The sequence below is a fragment of the Odocoileus virginianus genome, chromosome 5, assembly GCF_023699985.2.
Source record: "Odocoileus virginianus isolate 20LAN1187 ecotype Illinois chromosome 5, Ovbor_1.2, whole genome shotgun sequence".
NCBI classification, from domain to species: Eukaryota; Metazoa; Chordata; class Mammalia; order Artiodactyla; family Cervidae; genus Odocoileus; species Odocoileus virginianus.
In genome coordinates, this window is record NC_069678.1 from 33,663,743 (window position 1) to 33,681,480 (window position 17,738).

General features: G+C 36.6%; 1 protein-coding gene and 1 pseudogene across 4 annotated transcripts in view; one reads left to right on the top strand and one right to left on the bottom strand.

The window, feature by feature from the left end:
- Positions 1-17,738, top strand: part of DPYD (dihydropyrimidine dehydrogenase) — a 904,243-nt gene that overhangs the window by 68,608 nt on the left and 817,897 nt on the right. The window lies entirely within an intron of this gene.
- Positions 9,681-11,483, bottom strand: LOC110146614 (eukaryotic initiation factor 4A-II pseudogene; annotated as a pseudogene).

Below are 17,738 nucleotides of genomic sequence, written 5' to 3' on the forward strand. Positions count from 1 at the left end.
GCCCCCAATGTACTCAATAAAAAGCTCTGTAGTAGAATGCCCAATTATATCTAACCATCTCTAACAGTATTTTTAGTGAGCAAAATGATTCTCAAGTTCTATAAGTAAATATAATACTGCTATCATCCTGGCTTTTAACTGAAACAACTATTTTAGGTCATAAGAAGAGAAATATCAGATAGCTTATATCTTTGGATTGTTATGATGAGAAGTTTTTATTTTTGTCTGGAATTATCCTCTATAAAAGACTAGAGGAGAAGCATTTTATGCTTTTTCTGTGGTGCCCAAATGAAATCAGTAATAATGTTTCTTACTCTGATGCACTTAAGATCTGGACATCTTATGAAATTGTGAGATCCTTTGAGGCATACTTTGTAATATTGTTTATAGGTTAAAATTTCACAAACAGAATAATCTAGCTGAAGGGAGCACCACTACTGTAAAGATAGGACACTTTTTTCCATCATCACAAATTGAGTAATCATTTAGTACAGCACTTTCCAACCTTTTTCTTTATTTTTCTTCTGTTTTAGAATACCATGGCACACAGAAATATATACATGCCACACTGAAGTATCAGGCAGTATTTGGAGATGTATAAATGGGGCTTGCTAAATGAGTTAATTTCATTTGTGTATATATGTTAATTTATGTAAATAAAAATTTTATATATAGGTAAATGCAACATATGACATAAGTATGTCATTATATATAAAACATAAATATGTATGTAAACAAGAGAATGTAGTAAAAATCAAGTACAGAAAGAAGATATTAAGTATTTATAATTTATTAAAAACCTTTCAAATAGGGTATTTTTGAAATTATTAAAATCAGAAAGGTAACAGATGGACCTATATAGTGTTCAAATATGTTTTGAGATGTGGTAAATTGTGAGTGCGTACAGATGACTCAGTTTTTATCATGTAAAAATGTTATCACTTTACATCCGTCAATGTGTCTTGCCAGACTTCTAAGCCACTCTCAGAAGGCTGGTTAGGAATCTCCCTGTGGAAGTCATACTGAGTGCCTGCTGCCTGTCTGATCACTCTGCATTTGCCCTCCTGTGGCATCTTTTGATTGAATCAATCAGAGGTGGCAAGGTGACTTGGAAAGTAAATGGAAAATAAAGGTTGTTTTATATATCCTTTGGAAATACTTCCTGAAGTTTCATCCTAGTTTTAAGGAAGGAAGTTTCCTCTCTGTGGCCATGTAACTGTGATTCCCATGACTTCTGTTATAACATTGGAGACGACGAGAGCCTCTCGGTGACGGGTCTTGTGCCTTAGCCGTCTTTGCTGCTTCTATGTGTGTGTAGCTGCTTATAGTGCGAGAATGAAGAATTTTAAAATGCAGTAATCACATGCCCAAATATTGTCACTTATATAAAAAAAGCCAATTGTCAATTGTTACATTATAATATGGTCAAGTATTTTATAATTTTGTAACTGATTTTAAAAGTAAAAGCAGTGTACTTATACTGGTGTGATATAGGTGAATTTCTGGGCTACTTTTGCCATAAATTTAAGTAAGACAAAATAAATGCAATGTTATTGACTCATGCTTTTTTGAACTCTATCTCTTAATGCTGTAATATGCTACAAAAAATTTATTATTAACTTTCAGCAAATATTTCCTGACAATTAACTGTGGAGAGAATGGAACAAGGTAAATAATCAAAGAGCGAGGGAGGATGGCAAGAAAGAAACAGAAAAAAATAGAATGAGAGAATGGTGATGATGAAAATTCTATGGTAATTTTTCATAATATAAATGAATGACTTTCCAGTAATCAATAAGTAATGAATTTTAGGTCTCATTTTATATTCTTTACAATAAATCATTTTTAGATTATCTGCAGAAGTATTTTGATATTTCACAAATACTATCCTAGAACACCAAAAGCACAGAGATATATAAGCTTGAGTATGCTCCTGGGGAGAAAAACTAAATGCATTTCATGTAGTTCAGTCAGCATACTTACTCTACTCATTAAAGTTGTTTATTTTTCTTTTCACATTCAAATAATAGGCAAATCTTTCTTCCAACCAACCAATGTCAATAAATAATCTTACACTGTTGAATTCTCAGAGTTCCTGGTCAGCATGAAGAAGCTAATTTTGAGTACAGTGCATGTTTTTCTTCCTCTACCTCTGTAGCAATATTTCCTCTTCCACATACAAACACAAAGCCTAAGCTTGTCACTTTAAAAAAGTTTGTTGAAGTATATATTATAACTAGAGATATTCACAGATGTAATCAGATAAAGCTCCTTTTCTCATCCAGACCTCAAAATCACTACCCATTCTCTGGAAAAGCCAAACATTCGTTTCTCTTTTACTCCTAAACCCTCCACAATCTGGTCTCCACTTCTTCCCCGTAATGAAATCGCTCTCATAATGGTCACAAGTGGCCTTTGTGTTGCTAAGTCCAGTGAACATATTTCCAATCATTTTTTCTTACTAGAGCTCTCTGTGTAATTTGATATATGTATCAAATTCTATCTATCTATCTATCTGACATCTTAACCTGGGATACCCCACAAGAACATTAGTTGCAAAATAAAACAATATTTTCAAAGAAATCAGTTCCAGTTATTTCTAAGAAGTCTTCTATATCTTTGGTCCTTGACCAAAGATAATATCATGCCATTCAGATATATTCATTAAATTCAATCTTGTTTTCAGGTCTCTCTGAGGTTTTATATCTTCTCAGAAACTTTCTCTGATTACTCCCTGGCCCAGTACCCTGAATCTACCTCCAGTGTAGCCCAACCTCCCTCCTTTGTATTTTGCCTTACTTTCTCTCCCTTTCTTTGTTCAATCAACTAATCTGTTGAGAATTTATTAATTCCCTGGCACTGCTATAAACATTTGGAGTACAACTAGACAAAAATCTTTTCTTCATGGCACTCTCATTCTAGTCATGGGAGATAGACAATAAAAGCTTACAAATAAGTAAATTATATTATACTATTTAAAAATCATTTACATTGTATTTGCATTGCTTGTTTACTTGTCACTCTTTCCAATGATAGTATAAGTTCTTAAACCTACTAAGTGTCCAGCATCTTATTAGATATTTGCAATTTTTTATTGACTCTAAATCTGCCTTTCCTACAAATTGGTGAGTTTATTTCGCAACTCAATTAGCCTAGTCTTCTTTACTGTATTCCAGGGTCTTATATCAATATAAATTAGCTTTAGATTAATGCTACTTTCATGCTTTGCTAGGACCCTAAAGAGAAGACGTTCTCTTTGAACAGATCTATACTACTATGTTACATGCAGTATTATTTTTCTGTTATTCCAGTTTGGGGGTTTACGTGTTTATTGATTGCTTTCTAGAAACTTAATATTATATGTTTTTTATGTAACATTGTAACTTAAACTGTCATATTGGATTGATCATCAGGTTATAGACTTTTAGAAGAGTTAGTTGCTACATATAAAAACAGATTTTCCTGATTCCTGGGTAGTACATATTGATCTATTTCATTAATCTTAATGGCTACATAAGCAGTTCAGTTCAGTTGCTTAGTCGTGTCCGACTCTTTGCGACCCCATGGACTGCAGCATGCCAGGCCTCCCTGTCCATCACCAACTTCCGGAGTTTACTCAAACTCACATGTATATTGAGTCGGTGATGCCATCCAACCATCTCATCCTCTGTCATCCCCTTCTCCTCCTGCCTTCAATCTTTCCCAGCATCAGGGTCTTTTCAAATGAGTCAGTTCTTTGCATCAGGTGGCCAAAGTATTGGCTACATAATATTCTATTACATACATATGTAATTGCATATTTAATCATCTTTTTTTTAAGGACTTTTATTACTTCCCAGTTGTATACCATTACAAGCCATGCTGTAGTGAAACTCCTCTGTCTACCTTCTTTATGTATATCTACATGTCTTTATAGTGTAGAGTCCTAGAAGTGAAATTACTGGTTCAAACAATGAATGATGAAAAATTTTCCTTTATAAAGGGTTTACCAGTTTATACTCCCCCAAAGAGAGCCCCTTGGACTGCAAGGAGATCCAGCCAGTCCATCTTAAAGGAGATCAGTCCTGGATGTTCATTGGAAGGACTGATGCTGAAGCTGAAACTCCAATACTTTGGCCACTTGATGTGAAGGGTTGACTCATTTGAGAAGACCCTGATGCTGGGAAGGATTGAGGGCATGAGGAAAAGGGGATGACAGAGGATGAGATGGTTGGATGGCATCACCGACTCAATGGACATGGGTTTGCGTGGACTCTGGGAGTTGGTGATGGACAGGGAGGCCTGGCGTGCTGCGGTTCATGGGGTCGCAAAGAGTCGGACACGACTGAGCGACTGAACTGACTCCCCCTAAAGTATAGAGGCTGTTTCCCTTTCTTCTTCTTTTTTTCCCTTTCTTCTTTACAGATCTTTCATCTCTGTGTATGTGTATGTGGTGTGTATATGTGTGTTTAATTTCTGCATCTTCTGGTTATCATATAGCATTTCCTTATGAAGGGGGAAGGGGGGTTTGCCCTTGCATCTGTGGTGTAGATCTTGTGTCTCTGCTGGATGCCCTTATAGCATACTACATCACATTTTATCCTAATTATAATACCATTACTATTATATTTTACATTTTAACTGTTATTCTTGTTTCTTAACTTCTTAAGTTAAATATATCATTAAGGTTAAAAAATAATAATTATAGCTTGGATAGATCTTTAGTATGGAGTTTTTTAGTTTTACATATTTAGAATAAATTTTTTTTATTTTTTCTTTTTACCTAACATATGTTGAGAGAATGAATGGTTCGTGCTTTTCCCAAATGATCATAGTTTTCTTGTTATCATTTTCTCTTTATGCTTCATTGTAGTGAAAAAGCCTATATAATAATTGGTTTTTAGAATTGACTGTAAAATACATTTTTAAATTTGTATAATATTAAGATATTTTTAATGTCCTAAGAATAATTGAAAGTAAATTATGCCCCCTTATTATGGGCTATCATGTGAAATTTGATATATGTTTATTAATTTAAACTTGTTAGTTATGTTGTTTAAACTACACTATCAGGTTACTGTTTAAATGGGACTGGTCATGTGGTGTGTACAAGCTAGTTAGGAAAGACCAACAGTAATTAAACAGATTAAAATTTTGGCTGTTATAAATATATTGTGGTGAATATAAATAGAAAAATGAGAGGAAATTGAGAGAGTCAATTCCTAGGCAGGTTGATAAAAAGTTTGCAGTGCCAGAGGAGGAGAAAGGGGTCTGGGGCTCTCAAGGAGGAGGTCAGTTCAGTTCAGTCACTCAGTCGTGTCCTATTCTCTGTGACCCCATGGACTGCAGCACGCCAGGCCTCCCTATCCACCATCAACTCTCGGAGTTTACTCAGATTCATCCCATTGAGTTGGTGATGCCATCCAACCATCTCATCCTCTGTCATCCCCTTCTCCTCCCACCTTCAATCTTTCCCACATCAGGGTCTTTTCAAATGAGTCAGCTCTTCGCATCAGGTGGCTGAAGTATTGGAGTTTCAGCTTCAACATCAGTCCTTCCAATGAATATTCAAGACTGATCTCCTTTAGGATGGACTGGTTGGATCTCCTTGCATTCCAAGGAACTCTCAAGCATCTTCTCCAACACCACAGTTCAAAAGTATCAATTCTTCGGGACTCAGCTTTCTTTATACTCCAACTCTCACATCCACATGACTACTGGAAAAACCATAGCTTTGACTAGATGGACCTTTGTTGGTAAAGTCATGTCTCTGCTTTTGAATATGCTGTCTAGGTTGGCCATCACTTCACTTCCAAGGAGTAAGCGTCTTTTAATTTCATGGCTTGCAGTCACCATCTGCAGTGATTTTGGAGCCCCCCAAAATAAAGTCTGCCACTGTTTCCACTGTTTTTCCATCTATTTGCCATGAAGTGATGGGACCAGATGCCATGATCTTTGTTTTATGAATGTTGAGGTTTAAGCCAACTTTTTCACTCTCCTCTTTCGTGTTCATCAAGAGGCCCTTTAGTTCTTCTTCACTTTCTGCCATAGGGTGGTGTCATCTGCATATCTGGAGAAGGCACTGGTGACCCACTCTAGTACTCTTGTCTGGAAAATCCCATGGACTGGGGAGCCTGGTAGGCTGCAGTCCATGGGGTCTATAAGAGTTGGTCACGACTGAGTGACTTCCAATTTCACTTTTCGCTTTCATGCATTGGAGAAGGAAATGGCAACCCACTCCAGTGTTCTTGCCTGGAGTATCCCAGGGACGGGGGATCCTGGTGGGCTGCTATCTATGGGATCGCACAGAGTTGGACACGACTGACAGGACTTAGCAACAGCAGCAGCATCTGTATATCTGAGGTTACTGATGTTTCTCCCAGCAATCTTGATTCCAGCTTGTACTTCTTTCAGCGCAGCGTTTCTCGTGATGTACTCTGCATACAAGTTAAATAAGCATGGTGACAATAGACAGCCTTGACGTACTCATTTTCCTATTTGGAACCAGTCTGTTGTTCCAGTCCAGTTCTAACTGTTGGCTTCCTGACCTGCATACAGATTTCTCAGGAGGCAGGTCAGGTGATCTGGTATTCCCATCTCTTTCAGAGTTTTCCACAGTTAATTGTGATCCACACAGTCAAAGGCTTTGTCATAGTCAATAAAGCAGAAATAGATGTTTTTCTGGAACTCTCTTGCTTTTTTGATGATCCAGCAGATGTTGGCAATTTGATCTCTGGTTCCTCTGCCTTTTCTAAAACCAGCTTGAACATCTTGAGGTTTACTGTTCATGTATTGCTGAAGCCTGGCTTGGAGAATTTTGAGCATTACTTTACTAGCGTGTGAGGTGAGTGCAATTTTGTGGTAGTTTGAGCATTCTTTGTCATTGCCTTTCTTTGGGATTGGAATGAAAACTAACCTTTTCCAAGGAGGAGGTAGGGATCTGGAATTCTCAAGGTGGAGGAAAGGACAACATCTTTTTTTCCTCTACATTCGTTAGTCTTAGTCACATAAAATGTTTTTTACTTTAAGCCTGGAACTGATGATTACACAACAAACAACTCAGTTAAACTCTGTACTAGGGATTATATAACAACAATGTATCCCACTTGAGAACAGTTTCTTCTTCCTGAAAACCTCCTGACTAATCCTGATAATTTAGAATGTATATTATGGGAGTGGGTCTGGCAAGATCTTTCTGTTGTTAAATTCTAATCCTGTTACCTTAAAATGTAAATTGTGGGTGTGGGTCTGGTAAGATTTTTATAACTTTGAGACATTCTTTTGACTTATTGTAATAACTAATTTAAAAAGTATGTAACTCCTTTGGTTAGACCACCAAGGGGGCACTCTGTGTCCCCCTTCTGATGTCTATGTCAGAAGCTTTCTCTGTCCCTTTCATATTTTAATAAAACTCTGCTACACAAAAGCTCTTAAGTGATCAAGCTTGGTCCCTGGTCCTGAAGCTGAATCATCTTCAGAGACCAAGAATCCGACACTGTACACTGTAAACTATCAAAATGACTAAAATGACATTGGAAAAGAGAGGAAATGACTAAAATGACAGGGAATTTAGGTTGGGTGACTCTGAAGGGGTAGCATTTAAATTAGGCAGCCATATATTTTATCATGTGTTGAAACTCAGTTTAAAAGTTTTGCTTTGTGTTTTACTCTGTTACTGTAATTGTTAGTATATTATTGTAGCTGTTTTATTTTTGTTTGCTTACTTAATATATTTTTGTCCATGGTTGTACCTTTAAAAAGTTTTCTTTCTTTCTCTTTTTTTTTTTTTCCTCTGGCTTGTTTGGTTTTGGTTTCTCCTAAATAGTATGTTTGGATTTAATTATAATTCAGTGTCAAAAAACTTTGTCTATTATTGGTGAATACAAATGATTATAGATGATAAATTTGTTAAATGCTACTATGATTTGCTTTGAGAATCTTTTATCTGTTTTCTGCATTTTGGTACATTTGCTAAGCTATATTTACCTCTGTGTTCTGCAAATAATTTGGTAGGAAAAAACCATTTATTGGAAAAAAAGGGTACTTTAATAACTATATTTATACTGACACTGTTCTAATTTTAAAAGTCAATAATTGACTAGTAGTAAGAATGCTAGAGTGGTTCCCCAGTGGCCCAGTGGTAAAGAATCTGCCTGCAGTGCAGGATATGTGGGTTCAGTCCCTGGGTGGGGAAGATTTCCTGGAGGAGGGCATGGCAGCCCACTCTAGTATTCTTGCCTGGAGAAGCCCAGGGACAGAGGAACCTGGCAAGCTACAGTCTGCTGGGTTGCCAAGAGTCAGACATGACTGAAGCCACTTAGCACACAAGGATGCTAGAACTTGTAACTGTTTCCTAGCTATAAATATTTTAAAATTTAGAATTTCTATTGTTTTTCATAACTATGAGAATCTAAGGTATCTTATTTAACCTACCAGAGAAAGATTGAAAAAAAAAGATTGTTATGAATTTTTGTTTTAATAGTGGAAGAAATCTTTGTCATTTCTATCTTTCTGTTTACCAGTGAGTCAATATACAGTGAAAGAAAGGTTTTGCATAGATTAGTAAGGAGATAGAAAGGGAAGGAATCCTTGTTACTGCTCTGTGTTTAAAAGGGCAGTGGATAATGTTGCTAGACCATACAGAATTCCAATAGAGAGCATTTTCTTTTAACCTTTAATTTTTTCATTTAGAAAGAGTAATGCTTAGGGTCATCTGGGTAATAGGCAAGCAGATTTCAAGCTGAAGAATAAAATACAGATAACAAAAAATAAATTGTTTGATATTTTCAAAATCAAAGAAGTAAATCATCCAAAAGGGGGACTATGATTAAAAATTACACCATGGTAATATAAACATAAGCGAAAAAAGTCCAGTAAAAATAAAAAAAAAAAATAATTTCAAACTAACTATAGATCATTATACATTTGCAGAACATACAGCATGTATTTTGATTCAGAATTAAGAACTACTTGCACATAATGTTTGTCATGTACATTCTGCATTTGGCATTAAAGATTTCATGTATATATTCATTAAGCATATATTATGACTAGTATTAAAACTGTTTTGACAGTACTGTAGATTTGATAATTCTTAGTTGAAGTACTAGATAGTAATGCCTGTTTTTCTTTGCTAAAGACTAGATTTTTAGGTAGTTTGGGTTTTTTAAACTAGTTTTATTTTAATAAACTTGCTAGTTTCACCAGTACATTAAATTTGATAACTGGTTACACATTTGAGTTTCAAATGTTTCTATTGCAGGATATTCCTGGTAAAACTCATACTACAGTTAAGTTAGGGAAGACTTGTAAAACAGCAAAACAGAAGTACTGCCTTTATACCATCTAGAAACAGAAGAAAACAAGCAATGTATCCATGAAAGTCACTTTTCAATAAACTTTGTATATAAAACCTTATCCTAAGAATTATAATTCTATCAGGTTTCCATAATCACTTAAGTAATAGCCACAAAAAAGGGACAAATCACATTTATTATTGAACAAAGACAAAACTACTTGCTGTGTTTCTGGATTATTTCAGTGGATTTAAAAACAAAAATACTGTAATTACAGTACCTACAAGTTGAATAAAAGGAAGTCAGTTTACTTATTCACATTTATTATTAGTTTTTTAAAATGAATTTACAATTTATTTAACATTCAAACTTCATTAAGACATGTGCAATATGGCCATTTTACTGGGGGTTTTACCCTACCTAGGATGATTGTTTGCTGGGGCTTAGCAACAGGGTCCAGTTCACACTTAGCACTAATTAAATACTTTATTGAATAAATATAATACCAAACAAAATGCATTCAAATGCTAAAAAAAAAATCAATTTTAAAGGCCTTTCTATTTAGGCTAATGACAAACACAATAAAGGCAGATATGCTAGTTTAACATAATTGGCTGATTTTATATAGCACTTATATCTTTTAGTCCACTAGTATATTATTAAATGATAGAGAACATCTAATACAACCATTTCTACAGAACTAAGAAATAAATTTCTAAGAAAGAAAGATTTTACAGACCTCCATCTTTTATACCCACCCCAACAGTCTAACTCTAAAGAGGATAAAGCCAATGACTTTCCTCACAAGAGCTCACGACTAATGTCGCTTTGCTATCAAAATCTGTATTTCTGATCCGTTATGAGCATTGAGACAAGATTCAAATATTTCCAAAGAAAGAAGCACAATGCACGTTGTGATCGCCTATTCAGCAGCAGCAAGCACTGCATTCAAAACTACCTCATCCCAGGAATTAAATAAGGTCGGCCACATTCATTGGCATTTCCTCCACTGTAGTATTGTAGAAAGTCTCAAGTCATGAAGAATCCTCTTGTCTTCTTCAGTAACCAAGTTTATAGCCACACCTTTCCTCCCAAATCGACCCCCTCTGCCAATTCTGTGAATATAGTTTTCACGATTGGTAGGTAGATCATAGTTTATAACCAATGACACTTGTTGCACATCAATTCCACGAGCCAACAAGTCAGTAGTGATCAGAACACGGCTTGACCCTGATCGAAATTCCCTCATGATAACATCTGTTTCTTTCTGGTCCATGTCACCATGCAGGGCAGAAACTGTGAAGTCCCTGGCATGCATTTTCTCTGTGAGCCAGTCCACCTTGTGCCTTGTATTGAGAAAAATAACAGCCTATGTAATTGTCAGTGTCTGGTACAAGTCAAAAAGTGTATCCAACTTCCATTCCTCTCTTTCAGCGTTAATATAAAACTGTTTGATTCCTTCAAGGGTCAATTTTTCCTTTTTCACCAAAATTCGAATTGGATCTCTCATGAATTTTTTGGTCACTTCCAACACATCTGTTGGCATTGTGGCAGAAAGCAACACCACCTGAATACTAGTATTTAATTTTTGGAAAATCTCATAGATTTGATCCTTAAACCCTCAGCTCAGCATTTCATCTGCTTCATCCAAAACAAACATTTTGATCCATTTTGGAGAGTATATCTTCTGTTTAGCATATCAAACACTCTCCCTGGTGTTCCAACAACAATATGTGGTGCTTCAGCCTGCAGTTTTTGCATTTCATTTTGAACATTTGTTCCACCAATGCAGGCATGACAAGTTGCTCCCATATAATCTCCAAGTGCCAGAATTACCTTTTGGATCTGCTGAGCCAGTTCTCTGGTGGAGCCCAATACTAGTGCTTGGGTCTCCTTGACCTCAGTCTTCAACTGTTGCAGGATGGAAATAGCAAATGTGGCTGTCTTGCCAGTACCTGACTGAGCTTGAGCAATCACATCATACCCTTTAATACATGGAATAATAGCTCTCTGCTGAATAGCTGGTGGCTTCTCAGAACCATAAGCATAGATGCCCCGCAGAAGAGACTCCTTTAAGTTCATATCATCAAAGTTATCAACAATCTCATTCCAGTTGCTCTTGATGACACCATCGGGGTCCATTCCCTCTGGGCTGCCATGTTCTCTGTTATAATCCGTGGAGCCACCAGACATCATCCAAAGAACCACTCAGTGCCGGACTGAAAAGCTCCTTATTCACATTTAAATTATACACAGTTACAGAACATTTTCCTATTGATTATAATCCTATGATGGAGAAGGCAATGGCATCCCACTCCAGTACTCTTGCCTGGAAAATCCCATGGACAGAAGAGCCTGATAGGCTACAGTCCATGGGGTCACTTAGAGTCAGACATGACTGAGCAACTTCATTTTCACTGTTCACTTTCGTGCACTGGAGAAGAAAATGGCAACCCACTCCAGTGTTCTTGCCTGGAGAATCCCGGGGACTGGGGAGCCTCTTGGGCTGCCGTCTATGAGGTCCCACAGAGTCGGACATGACTGGAGTGACTTAGCAGCAGCAGCAGCAGCATAATCCTATGAAACTTTCATTTGAGTCATATAATCTTTTAACTGTAAAAAATTGAAAGAAAAAATCAGAATTCCTTCAGTAAAGGGAGAAGAAAAGCATCTTGCTATCTTCTGGATCTTCAGAAAGAGCTCATGGGAACGTCAGATGAACTAGGAAATTGATTCACATCTGTTTTTCAAGCTATGTGATTAGAAGACAAAATTCAGTGCTTGGCACAGAGACCGTTTTTGTTGTCAGGGGAGGATGTACTGAGTGAGGGAATTTCTTGAGGGTTAGGACTGGCTGCTTCAGGAAGTTCATTTTCGCCTTACAGAACTGGAGGAGGTCAAGAGTTCCTCTTCTCAATCCTGTCCCTGAGCACCCCTGACCTTTGACAAATAGACCACCTGAGTCTAGACTAGCAACTCCAAGTCAAATGGGAGAGTTGAGCCCAAAGAGGGTCCAAAACACCTACCAGTGCAAGGTCAGTTTCACTTATGCAGGACCTGCTCCGTCAGAAGGGAGTTGATGGAAGGACTGCTCATGTGGCTCTAATCCTGGGCTGGGGCAGGTGGCATCTGGTCTGTTCTGGAATTGAAACTGCATCTGCACAACATCACAACTTGATCTCCTCCTTCCTCAGAGATCTGTTTATCTAGAGCATTTCCAGGTAGTCCTCTTTGGTCTCTGTTAAGAGCCTAACTTGGGGTATTGAGGATGTTAGTATAGTCAAAGCTATGGTTTTTCCAGTAAGTGTGTATGGATATGAGAGTTGGACCATAAAGAAGGCTGAGTGCCAAAGAATTGGTGCTTTGCAATTGTGGTTCTGGAGAAGACTCTTGAGTATCCCTTGGTCTATAAGGAGATCAAACCAGGCAATCCTAAAGGAAATCAACTCTGCATATTCATTGGAAGGACTGATGCTGAAGCCGAAGCTCCATTACTTTGGCCACCTCACACAAAGAGTTTATTCATTGGAAGAGACCCTGATGCTGGGAAAGATTGAGGACAGCAGGAGAATAGAGTGGCAGTGGATGTGATGGTTGGATGGCATAGCCAACCCAATGGACATGAGTTTGCACAAACTCTGGGAGATAGTGAAAGACCAGAAAGCCTGGCGTGATACAGTTCTTGTGGTTGCAAAGAGTTGGACACGACTGAGCAACTGAACAACAGTATATTTTTCAGAATATTTGATTTCTTAATAATTTGTCCAGTGTGTAGGGATTTTGTTTTCTTATGTTATCAGGGTTTTTCCTCATCTAGTAGATCTTTTGTCTGAGTTTTTGTGATGGAGAATAAGCTGCCTTTTATAGTAGCCAATGATTTTTTTGAAATTTATTTCTAAAAGACTTTGGCAATAATTTTATATATGTCTGTCTCTTTAAATGTGTAGCTGATCTTTTCATCTCTGTTGGGAAGATTGTCCTCTATCTTTATGGAATAAATTCACTCTAAACTGGATGCTTTGTGAAAATGCACTTTTAAAAATTCAGTTCAGGAAAACTTGAAGCTCCCATCTCCCTTTCAGTGTGTGTGTATGTGTGTGTTTCTGACTGAAATGAAACTTTGCCGATTTGGAAAGTTTTGATATAACATTTAAGTACATAAGTTTTCTTATCTCCTTCAGTTAGCTGGCTGTTGCTGCTAAGTCGCGTCTGTCGTGTCCAACTCTGTGCGATCCCGTAGACGGCAGCCCACCAGGCTCCTCGGTCCCTGGGATTCTCCAGTGAGAATACTGGAGTGGGTTGCCATTTCCTTCTCCAATGCATGCATGCATGCATGCATGCTAAGTTGCTTCAGTCGTGTCTGACTCTGTGTGACCTCATGGACAGTAGCTCAGCAGGTTCCTCTGGCCACAGGATTCTCCAGGCAAGAATACTGGAGTAGGATGCCATTTCCTTCTCCATCAGTTAGCTTGGTTAGCATTTATTTATTTTTATTGAGTTGTTAGAGAAGTAACATAACTGAATCAATTAATTTCTTCAAAATGACTTTTAATTCATCTTCTAAGAGGGCTCAATTTTCTAATGCATTAATTTTAATTGAAGTATAGACGAGTTAAATTTTTGTGTTATTTTCAAATGTACAACATAGTAATTTGATTTTTTTATAGGTTATACTCAATTCAAAGTTATGGAAAATATTGACTACATCCCCTATGCTGTACACCTTTATCCCTATCCCCTCAGAAACCACTAGTGTTTTCTCTGTGTCCATGAATCTGTTTCTGTTTTATTTGTTCATTTGTTTTATTTTTTAGACTCTACATATAAATGAAAACACACATAATTTGTCCTCTGCTGTCTGACTTACTTCACTAAGCATAATATTCTTCAGGGCCATTCATGTTGTCAAAATTGGCAAAATTTCCTTCTTTTTATGGTTGATTAATAGTCCTCTGTGTGTGTGTGTGTGTTTGTATCTGTGTGTGTATCACATCTTATTTATTCATTCATCTGTTCATGGACACTTGGGATCTAATGCATTCTTTATTTTCAGTTCGTATCTATGTTATCTTCAAGAGCAGAAGCGCAGGCCCTTATTTTTAGCTAGATCAACCCAAGACTTGATCCCTCTTTATCTTTTAAAAATCATTTCATATATACTCTAGAGTTTTCTAATGTTTTATTTTGTTTAATAAGTTTGTTCCCTTTCCTTTTCCATTCTCTGTCTTCTTGTGAAAGCAGTTTTCTGCTTCCCTGAAGATTGAAATTTTTATCTAATGCACTGTTTACTGTTATCTGAAGTTCTTAATTCTTCTGATGTATTTTGAAGGCTGTTTCATTGCAGCTATATGAAACTGACTATGTTTTGATGTGTCTTCTAAAGACTGAAACTATCTTGGAACTTCAGCTCCCAGGTTAACATATTTTACACATTTAGATTTTTGTTCTGTATTTTCTAAAAGGAACTTTCCAGCTGTTTATTAAAGATTTTTAAGTGTACATATTTTTAATGATTTGTTCTTGTATCTGATTTCTCTTAAAGTTGATTCTAGTCCTCCAAATTTCTTCTTGAATCAGATTAATTTTCTCATCAATTTATTCTTTCCTCTAGAATGTTTTCCCAGAACCAAACATTGTGATTAAGAATGTTTTCCCAACTTTATTATTTCCTGCTATTATTTTATGCTTACATATTTTTTGTGTGTGTGAGGATAAGACGTTTGCTTCCATGTGGCCTGGTTTGTTCTTATAACTTGTATTTTGAAGACAGTTTCATAAAACAAATCTTTGTTGGAAAATGGAAATAGACTATTCATGCTAATTACTCAATTTTAGATGAGTCATGTGACTCACGTGTTTTATGATGCTTTCTTAGTATCTGCTGACATCCTTTATGTCCACCTTCTAATATAAGTGTATTCTGAATATAATTGAAGACTGTGTATATTATATTTTGAAAGAAAAATTAAATGTTAAATAAATGATGGCTGTTAATTTATTTATACAGTTTAGTACATTTATTAAGCATTTTTACTCAGTATTCTAGTTTAGATTCTAGGCTAGGTGTGGTGTAGTATGTCTTATACTTAGATAGGAAAAAAATGAGCCTTGAAATTGTACTCAGAAATTTTATAAAGGTTACTGCTCATCAGATGTGCCGGCATTTGGCAGGAGAATCTTAATTATTCTTTTCACAGTGATTCACCTAGTTCAGAAACTTAAGTATGACAGTACCCAAGGATTTTATTGAGTCTAAAGTTGTGAAGACTTCACAGGACTGAACTAATAGCATAGAAGTTCCTGAAGAGTTGAATTAAATATAAATCAATCATTAATTAATCCAGTAAGTGGATATTGAGCACCTACTATTGACCAAACACTGGGTTATACATGAACTTTTAAACACAGAGGAATACTTAGTCAAGTGAGAGAGAGAAACCCATTAATAAAGAACTGTAATATAAGAGAAATAACGTGATAGACAGATGCTCAAGTGCTAGAAGGTGCTTCTATGAAATCATTAATCCAGAATGGGATTAATGGGTTTAGGGAGACATATGCCTGTCGGTGATGTCAAGATAGAAAGAATGCACCATGGGATGTGGGTATTGATGGACAGTTGGTTCTCACTAATAAGCCTAAGCTATTTCTGAGGGAAATATATGGGACTGGTTCTTGCTAACTTTCTGTGTACCAGTTTATTAATTTATAACAAGGAAAGTAACTCTTCCATGTATTAGAACACTAATATTATTATTTTCTGCCTGTGTTTGAGCTACATGGGGTATTAAATCATCATCAGAATTATGTTCTTGATTTAATCTGAGATGTCATCACCACTGAGAAAGGAACTCCGCTGAAAGTCAAACAATAATCAGAAGGTTGCTGTGTGAGCATCAGATCCATTGAATTTTAGTAAGATGAGTAGAAAGTTGCTGTTCTATGTAGCAATTTCAAAATGAAGATTACCTTTTAGAAAATGCAGATGCTCAGTGCTCATTAGCTATAACTCTACTTTTACAATTTGGATAATATTAATAAAGAATAAGAATTATTATAATGCATTGCTTTTAGTATATTGTGTTCTATTGAGTTTAGAAAGTTACTAGCTCTGTAAAAAAAAAAAAAAAGAAAATTGCCAGCTCCCTGATATTAGGGAGGTTATTTCTACTGTTTGGTGCTCAGTTTCGTCATCTATAAAATGAGGATGATGTTAATTTATACTAGTATTGATAATACTAATCACATGTAATAATAATATTGTTAGCAAATGTGACACCCTATTGCACATAGCAAGTACCATGTAAGTCATAATACTACTTAGTGAAAACAGAAAGAAAACAGAAATAAAATGAAAATAGAGCATTAATTTTTAATGTAAGAATTACTAATTTTAAGAAGCTAGCAGATAGTTTAGTTCTTAATTTTGATCCTTCAGTTCAGTTCAGTTCAGTTGCTTAGTCGTGTCCAACTCTTTGCGGCCCCACGAACCACAGCATGCCAGGCCTCCCTATCCATTGTCAACTCCTGGAGTTCAACCAAACCCATGTCCATTGAGTCGGTGATGCCATCCAACAATCTCATCCTCTGTCATCCCCTTCTCCACCTGCCCTCAATCTTTCCCAGCATCAGGGTCTTTTCCAATGAGTTAGTTCTTCACAGCAGGTGGCCAAAGTATTGGAGTTTCAGCTTCAACATCAGTCCTTCCAATGAATATTCAGGACTGATTTCCTTTAGGATGGATTGGTTGGATCTCCTTGCAGTCCAAGGGACTCTCAAGAGTCTTCTCCAACACCACAGTTCAAAAGCATCAATTCTTCGGTGCTCAGCTTTCTTTATAGCCCAACTCTCACATCCATATATAACCACTGGAAAAACCATAGCCTTGGACCTTTGTTGACAAAGTATTGTCTCTGCTTTTCAATATGCTGTCTAGGTTGGCCATAACTTACTTGCCTTTCAAGGAGTAAGCATCTTTTAATTTCATGGCTGCAATCACCATCTGCAGTGATTTTGGAGCCCAGAAAAATAGTCGGCCACTGTTTCCACTGTTTCTCCATCTATTTGCCATGAAGTGATGGGACCGGATGCCATGATCTTAGTTTTCTGAATGTTGAGCTTTAAGCCATCTTTTTCACTCTCCTCTTTCACTTTCATCAAGAGGCTCATTAGTTCTTCTTCACTTTCTGCCATAAGGGTGATGTCATCTGCATATCTGAGGTTATTCATATTTCTCCCAGCAATCTTGATTCCAGCTCTGCTTCCTCCAGCCCAGAGTTTTTCATGATGTACTCTGCATGTAAGTTAAATAAGCAGGGTGACAATATACACCCTTGACGTACTTCCTTTCCTACTTGGAACCAGTCTGTTGTTCATGTCCAGTTCTAACTGTTGCTTCCTGACCTGCAAACAGATTTCTTAAGAGGCAGGTCAGGTGGTCTGGTATTCCCATCTCTTTCAGAA